Source organism: Orycteropus afer, unplaced genomic scaffold (assembly GCF_000298275.1).
Source record: "Orycteropus afer afer isolate SDZICR_OR568_19922 unplaced genomic scaffold, OryAfe1.0 scaffold00025, whole genome shotgun sequence".
NCBI lineage: Eukaryota > Metazoa > Chordata > Mammalia > Tubulidentata > Orycteropodidae > Orycteropus > Orycteropus afer.
This window is the reverse complement of record NW_006921612.1, coordinates 7279232-7286030: the sequence shown is the minus strand read 5'-3', so window position 1 is coordinate 7286030 and position 6799 is coordinate 7279232.

Sequence of the window (6799 nt, the reverse complement as noted above, 5' to 3'; positions counted from 1 at the left end):
AGAGAGGGCACACAAACCTGGGACTGAACCTGGGGACCTGTCACCTCTCTGAGATCCTTTCCACTGCCTCTCACATTTATCTTCTTCCCTTCAAATTGTATCATTTTATTTTTCAGTGAAATGTGTCACCTTTGCTCCACTTTCAGGTTTTTCTGGCACAGCTTTCATTGATCATGGGGAAGTTGGGAATAGATACTTGTGTGACGTGCAATTATTAAGGGTCACTCATGAGGACATGCACTGCTCAACAAATTAACAGATCATTAACTTACCTACCTGCAATGTAAACAGTCTGCTTTGAACATTTGTTCATTGTTCTTCCTGGAGGGAATGTCAGCCCTTTATTAGTCAGTCATCAAGCTTGTATTGAGCCTTTCCTGATGGTGCAGAATGAACATGGTGCACTACAGATGTCTTTGGGGACATTTTCTTCAGCGTAGGCTTTCTGAATGTTGTTCTTGGGATGTATGTACATGAGGTGGGGTGGGATGGGGGCTGTGTATGTTATAATTAAGAAGCTCTACTTCTCTGGATGGGAGGAGGGCAGTAAATCTATGAAGCATTTTCAGAGCCCATGTGAATTGCTGGTACAGCCTGTGGTGTGGAACAAGGGGGTTCTTTCCTTTGTAACCTCTTTGTCCCTTTCTTCCTCAATGTCTCTCTGGGCTTATTTCTAGCATAGAACATATTACTCTCTCATTATTTTTGGCTTATGTCTCTTGAACAAGGGACTATAACCCATTCGTTTTTATATTTCCAGAGCCAGCAATGAGCCTGGTACAAATTGATTGTACTCATCAAACTATTGAATGCCCAGTTGATTCTGACTCACGGCGACTCGTGTGTCAGAGTAAAACTGTGCTCCATAGGTTTCTCAGTGGCTGATTTTTCAGAAGTAGATCAAGCCTTTCTTCCAAGGTAACTCTGGGTGGACTTGAACCACCAACCTTCTGATTAGTGGCCAAACACTTAACCATTTGTGCCACCCAGGGACACCAGTTGACGCTCAAACTCAAAACAGACTCACGCTATTGAGTTGATACCAACCCATAGCGACCCTCATTGGTGTTCAGAGGCTGTAAATCTTTATGGAAGTATATTGCGTCTTCCTTCTGCAGTTGATGCCCAGTAAGTTTTAATTCTTTCCTCCTCTGCCAGGTCCAACCCCCACACTCCCAGTGCTGTCAAGTACATTGCTATAGGACAGAGTAGAACTGCCCCGTAGGGTTTCCAAGGCTGAAAATCTTTATGGAAGCAGACTGCCTCATCTTTCCCCTCCAGAGTGGCTGGTGGGTTCAAATTGCCAAACTCTTTGGTCAGCAGGCAAATACTTTAACCACTGTGCCACCAGAGCTCCTTCCAGGTCCAACAGTGGCTGGAGATGCAGTTGGTAGGGCTCTTTCCCTAACCTGGAATATTCTGGAGCCCTGGGTAGAACTGGTAAGGTCTTTATGGAAGACATCCTCCTTTTAACTAATCACACTGACTAGGACCACCAGACATCTAGGTGGCAAGGTGGGTGCTGCACATGGCTTCTCTGAGGAGAAAATCCTCAACTTGAGACCTGAGGGATGAGTAGGAGAGGAGTTTGGTGGGCAGGAGGGCTGGGTACTGAGGACCTGAGAGCGGAAGGGTGTGAATGAAACTGGAGTCTGGCTGGTGAAGGGTTTTAAGCAGGGTGACTCTGAGTGCAGTAAGGAGAATGGAGTGGAGGGTGGACACAGTGGACATTCAGTGGCCAGAGTTGACATAGCACTGGTCCAGGTTAAAGATACCGGGGACTGTGGATTGAAGTGTGAAGAAGATTAAAAACAAAACAAACCAGTTGCCATTAAGCTGCCTCTAACTCTTGGCAATCCCATGTGTGTCACAGGAGAACCGTGCTCCGTCGGGTTTTCTGTGGCTGATTTTTCTCAGAAGTAGACAGCCAGGTTTTTCTTTTGAAGCACCTCTGGGTAGACTCAAACCCTCAGCCTTTTGGTTAGCAACTGAGTGTGTTAACCATTTGCACCAATTGAGACTCCGGAGGAAGGAGATAAATGGAGAAATAATACTTCCAGGACTGAGAACCTTGTGGAGCTGTCAAGAGAGTCCTCTGGAAACATAGACTTTGCAGACTGTAATTGGTTATACAAGCATAAATCTTGCTGGCTTTGATACTGTTGCTAAATCTGTCAGATAGCCTGGCCCTTTGTGCTCAAACTGTTTTTTAAGATTATCTATTTCACTTGCCTTATACCAGCTGAGGACAGGGGATGCCCCTGAGTGCCTGAAGAACTGGCTCAGAGAAGTGGTCAGATGACTCAGGAGAGGTGGTGGATAGTCTCACACTGAGTTTCTGCTCTGGCCTTGTTCCTGTAGACTCAAAAAAAAAAAAAAAAAGAAAAGAAAAAGAAAAAAAGTGCCATCGAGTCAGACCTGACTCATAGCGACCCCTCAAATCACTTACAGAAGTAGATTGCCCAACCTTCCTTCTGAGGAGTAGCTGGTGGGTTTGAACTGCCAGCCTTCTGGTTAACAGTCAAATGCCTTAGGCACTACACCACCAGAGCTCCCCCTATAGACTCAAGATACTGGAAATGTCTTGGGAAGTATAATGGACTTCTGAGTGAAATAGAGGGAAGCAGATTTGCATGAGATGGGATTTTTTTTTTTCCCAAAGAAGACAGACAAACCAAGAACCGTCTCCACTGATCTAAAAAATTCAGGACTCAGCTCATAGTTAATTCCTTGGAGAAGCCCTCCCTGATTATCCTAGCAAAAGTAAATTCTCCCTATCCCATTTTCTTTTTATCTTAGAGATGTTGTTTGCCGTTGAATCAATTCTGACTCATAGTGACCTTATAGGACAGAGTAGAATGGTGCCATAGGGCTTACAAGGCTGCATTCTTTATGGGAGTAGATTGCCAAATCCTTTCTACCAAATCATAGGTGGTGGGTTCAAACCACAGACCTTTTAGTTAGAGGCCAAGTGCTTAACCACTGCTCCACCAGGGATATATAGTCCATATCATCTATCATCCTATTTATTTGTTTTGTACTTCATAATTAGAATATATCAACTCTACAAAGACTTGTTTTCTGTCCTCATTCATTCACCAACAAATATTTATCAAGAGCCTACTGTGGGCCAGGCCTGTGCTAAGTGTTTGGCACACACAGTGAATAAAATAAAGATCCCTGTCCTCGTGGAGTCTATATTCCAGCTGGAGGAGATGAGAAAATCAATAATAAACATAACAAGGAAGTAAATGAATGAGTATGTTAGAAGATGTAAAGTAGATACAGAAGATAGAAGCTGTAAAGATGTAGGCAATCATAAGATGTTAAGAAAAAAAGTAGAACAGGGTATTAATCTCTTACCTGAATTATTGCGATAGCCTCTCCCTGGCTTTTCCTCCTGTTTACTTACCAGTCTATTCTCAATACAGCAGACAGGGTAAGAGTTTTTGAAAGGCAAGTCAGGTCATATTACTCCTGCACTCAGTGCTCTGCCCTAGTTCCCTGTTGACTCAAAATAAAAGCCCTCATCCCTACTTAGCCCTACATGACTTTTTCCCCCATCTCTTTCATCTCCAACGACATCCCCTACCACTGGCTCCATTGCTCCACTCTACACCATCCTCTTCCCTGTTCCTCAATATAGCAGGCACCTGCCGTGGCTTTGTTTACCAGTTCCCCTGTATGAACCTGTAAAGAGTGAAGGAGGTGGGATGATGTCACAGAAGGCCTCCCAGAAGAGCTGATGTTAAAACTGAGCCTTGAAGGACAAGTAAAAGTTGATTCAATTCAATAAGCCTTATGGAGACCCACAGACAGCAATTCCTTGTTCCAGGCTTAGAGATACAAAAATAAGACACAAGCTTGCTGTCAGTGGCCTCATTATTTAGTTATATTATAACTGATGTAGGGAGGAGAACAGATTCGTCCAAGATTATTTAGCTAGTCAGTGGGAATTAGCTGAGAGTTAGTGGTAAGTTTCCCAAACAGGCAAGATTTGTTCAATGACTGTATATCGAGCACCCACTATGTGCTTAGCATTGTTCTGGGTGCCAGTTACAAATGATGAATAAAAGATAAGATGCAGAGAAAGGTCGTCTGTCTAAATCTGGAGGCCGTTCCCTTTGGGAGGCTAAGGGAGGCAAGCTGTGGAAGATGAGGGTAGACAATGACCATAATGCTTCACCTTCCACAGGCTCCAAACACTGCCAAGAAACTGAGCCCAGTGTGAGCACCCACAGGGTAGGGACCCTGTCTCACTATTCTTTGCACCTCCAGGGTCATGCCCAGGGCCCAGCACATAGTAGGTGCTCAGTAAAGTCTCCAGAATTTAACAGATTCTGAACTGAACATGAGTCTCCACAAAAATGCAGATGTGGGAGAATAGTCTGCATTCAAAATGCTACAGTAACAAGCAATCAGCAAAGGGCCTGGTGGAAAGACTGCTCCCTCTTCCCCTATGGTCTATCTCTATGGTGACCATTACTAGGACTGGTCAAGGTCAAACATGATCAATCAAGCAGCATCACCCCTAGGGATCAAGCAACTGCATCTTAGGTTTATACCACTGCATGAAAATCTTTTGTACTTTAGATTATGACTCTCTCCACATAATATCAAAGTGTTTTTGCTATTGCACAAAAGTGACAAAAACATTAAATAGATTTTAAGGAAGAAAATTAAACCATCTCTTTGCCATAGAACTGATTAATTTATACTTTTCCCTTTCAGTCTTTGTCTATATGCAGACACACCTTATATTCAGTGGTAATTACAGTGAGCATACAATTTTGTATTCTGCTTATAAAACCTTAAAATTTTTTTTTTTTTTAAAAAGGAATTTGTTCTTTCATATAAATTTTGTGCTTAGGGGCCAATCTTTGTAGGCACATCACTAAAAAGACAATGAGAAATGCTTTCAGTGCTTCTATTTGTTGTCTGTGAAATGCTTTTTTTTTTTCTTTTTCCCCAGCGTTCTACAGGCTAAGGAGTTAGTTACCACAAGAACTGACAGAACAGAATCTTTATCCAGATTATTTGTATTGTTATCTAAATGAGGTGTTTTATTTATATGGGAGGAAAATTCCCATATAAATAGAGTGGACATAGCATTGGCATTGTAGCCCAAGCAACTGGGATTTGAATCCTGAGACTGTCACTTACTAGGTGTGATCTTGGGCCAGTTACTTAAGTTTTTGACCCTCAGTTTCTTTATCTGTAAACTAAGGGCAGTAACATTTATCTCATAGGGCTGGGGAGAGAATTAATGAAATAAAGACTGGGCCTTAGCCCTTAGACATATTGTCTGTGTAAGTGAATATATATATCCCGTTGCCATTGAGTGGATTTTGACTCATGGTGACCCTATAGGACAGAGTAGAACTGTCCCCATTGGGTTTCCAAGACTGTAAATCTTTATGGAAGCAGACTGTCTCATCTTTTTCCTGTGGAGTAGCTGATGGATTTGAACCACTGACCTTTGGGTTAGGAGACCAATGCTTAAGCCACAGCACCACCAGGGCTCCTTAAGTGACTATATATAAGTATAGTATAATACTCTCTGGGTAATACTGAAAGGAGTGATTGTGAGTAAACCTCTTTGAGCCATGGTTTCTCCATATGTAAAATAAAACTCCCAACAAGAATGAACAAAATAATGAATGCAAAAGTGCTTTCTTCGTTTAAAAAGTGCCTGTTTATCCACCTGGACATTGCTCCACCTATCTCCCTGTCTCTGTTTTTATTCAGCCCTAGAATGAGCTGTGGAAGCTGAGGGATGAGTTCCCACAGCTGGAACCAGAGTAGCCACCAAAGGCATTGAGCTGGCAGCTTACCTGGGGTGCTGTGCAGAGTGGGGCTGGGAAGTTCCAGGCTCTCCGAACTATTGCTTTGTACTGTTAGTTCTTTAGGGCCTCGTTTCCTGGGAGCATGAGCAGAGATGCTCAGGACTCCATCAGAACCAGCCATCCTGAATGGCAGTGAGTGGAGGATGGTGGGAACTGGGCCCAGAGCAGCTCAGCTCAGGCCCAGGCAAGGGAGATGTGCATTAGCAAAAATGCCTTGCAGATGTTAGCTGAAAGTATGTCTATCTTTCCTTCTCCTTGTCTTATTCTTTCACTTTCTTTTTCTTTTCCCTCCTTCTCCTCTGCCCCACTTTATTCCACATGTTTATTGCCACCTACTTTGTGCCAAGCATCATGTTAATTTCTAGGGCCACAGATGAATAAGACAGAGCCCTAAAACCAAACCAAAACCAAAACTCACTGCGGTGGAGTCATGTCTGACTCATAGCGACCCCTCCTTCGGTTTTTGAGGTGATATCACTACCAAAGTAGATTGCCCAACCTTCCTTCCGAGGAGTGGCTAGTGGGTTTGAACCACCAGCCTTCTGGTTAGCAGTCAAATGCCTTAGGCACTATACCATCAGAGCTCTACTCTCAAGGAACTCAAAGTGTTGAGGGGAAAACAGAAAAGAGACAATTGTGATTACTGTAAGAAGTGTTTTGGTAGGAAGGTTGTATAGGTCCTAGGTTAAGAGCACAGACTTTGGAGTTCAAATCCTCACCTAACCGGATAAGTTATCTTCACTTCTGTGTATCCTGTTTCTCCAACTATAACACGGGAGCAGTACTACATAACCTGTTTCAGAGGGTTGTTGTAAGACTTAAGTAAGATAACGAAGCAACATTCATTCCACATAGTACATACTATGTAGGGAGCTCTGGTAGCATAGTGGCTAAGACACTTGCCTGCTAACCAGACGGCTGGCGGTTCAAACCCACCAGCCACTCCTCGGAAG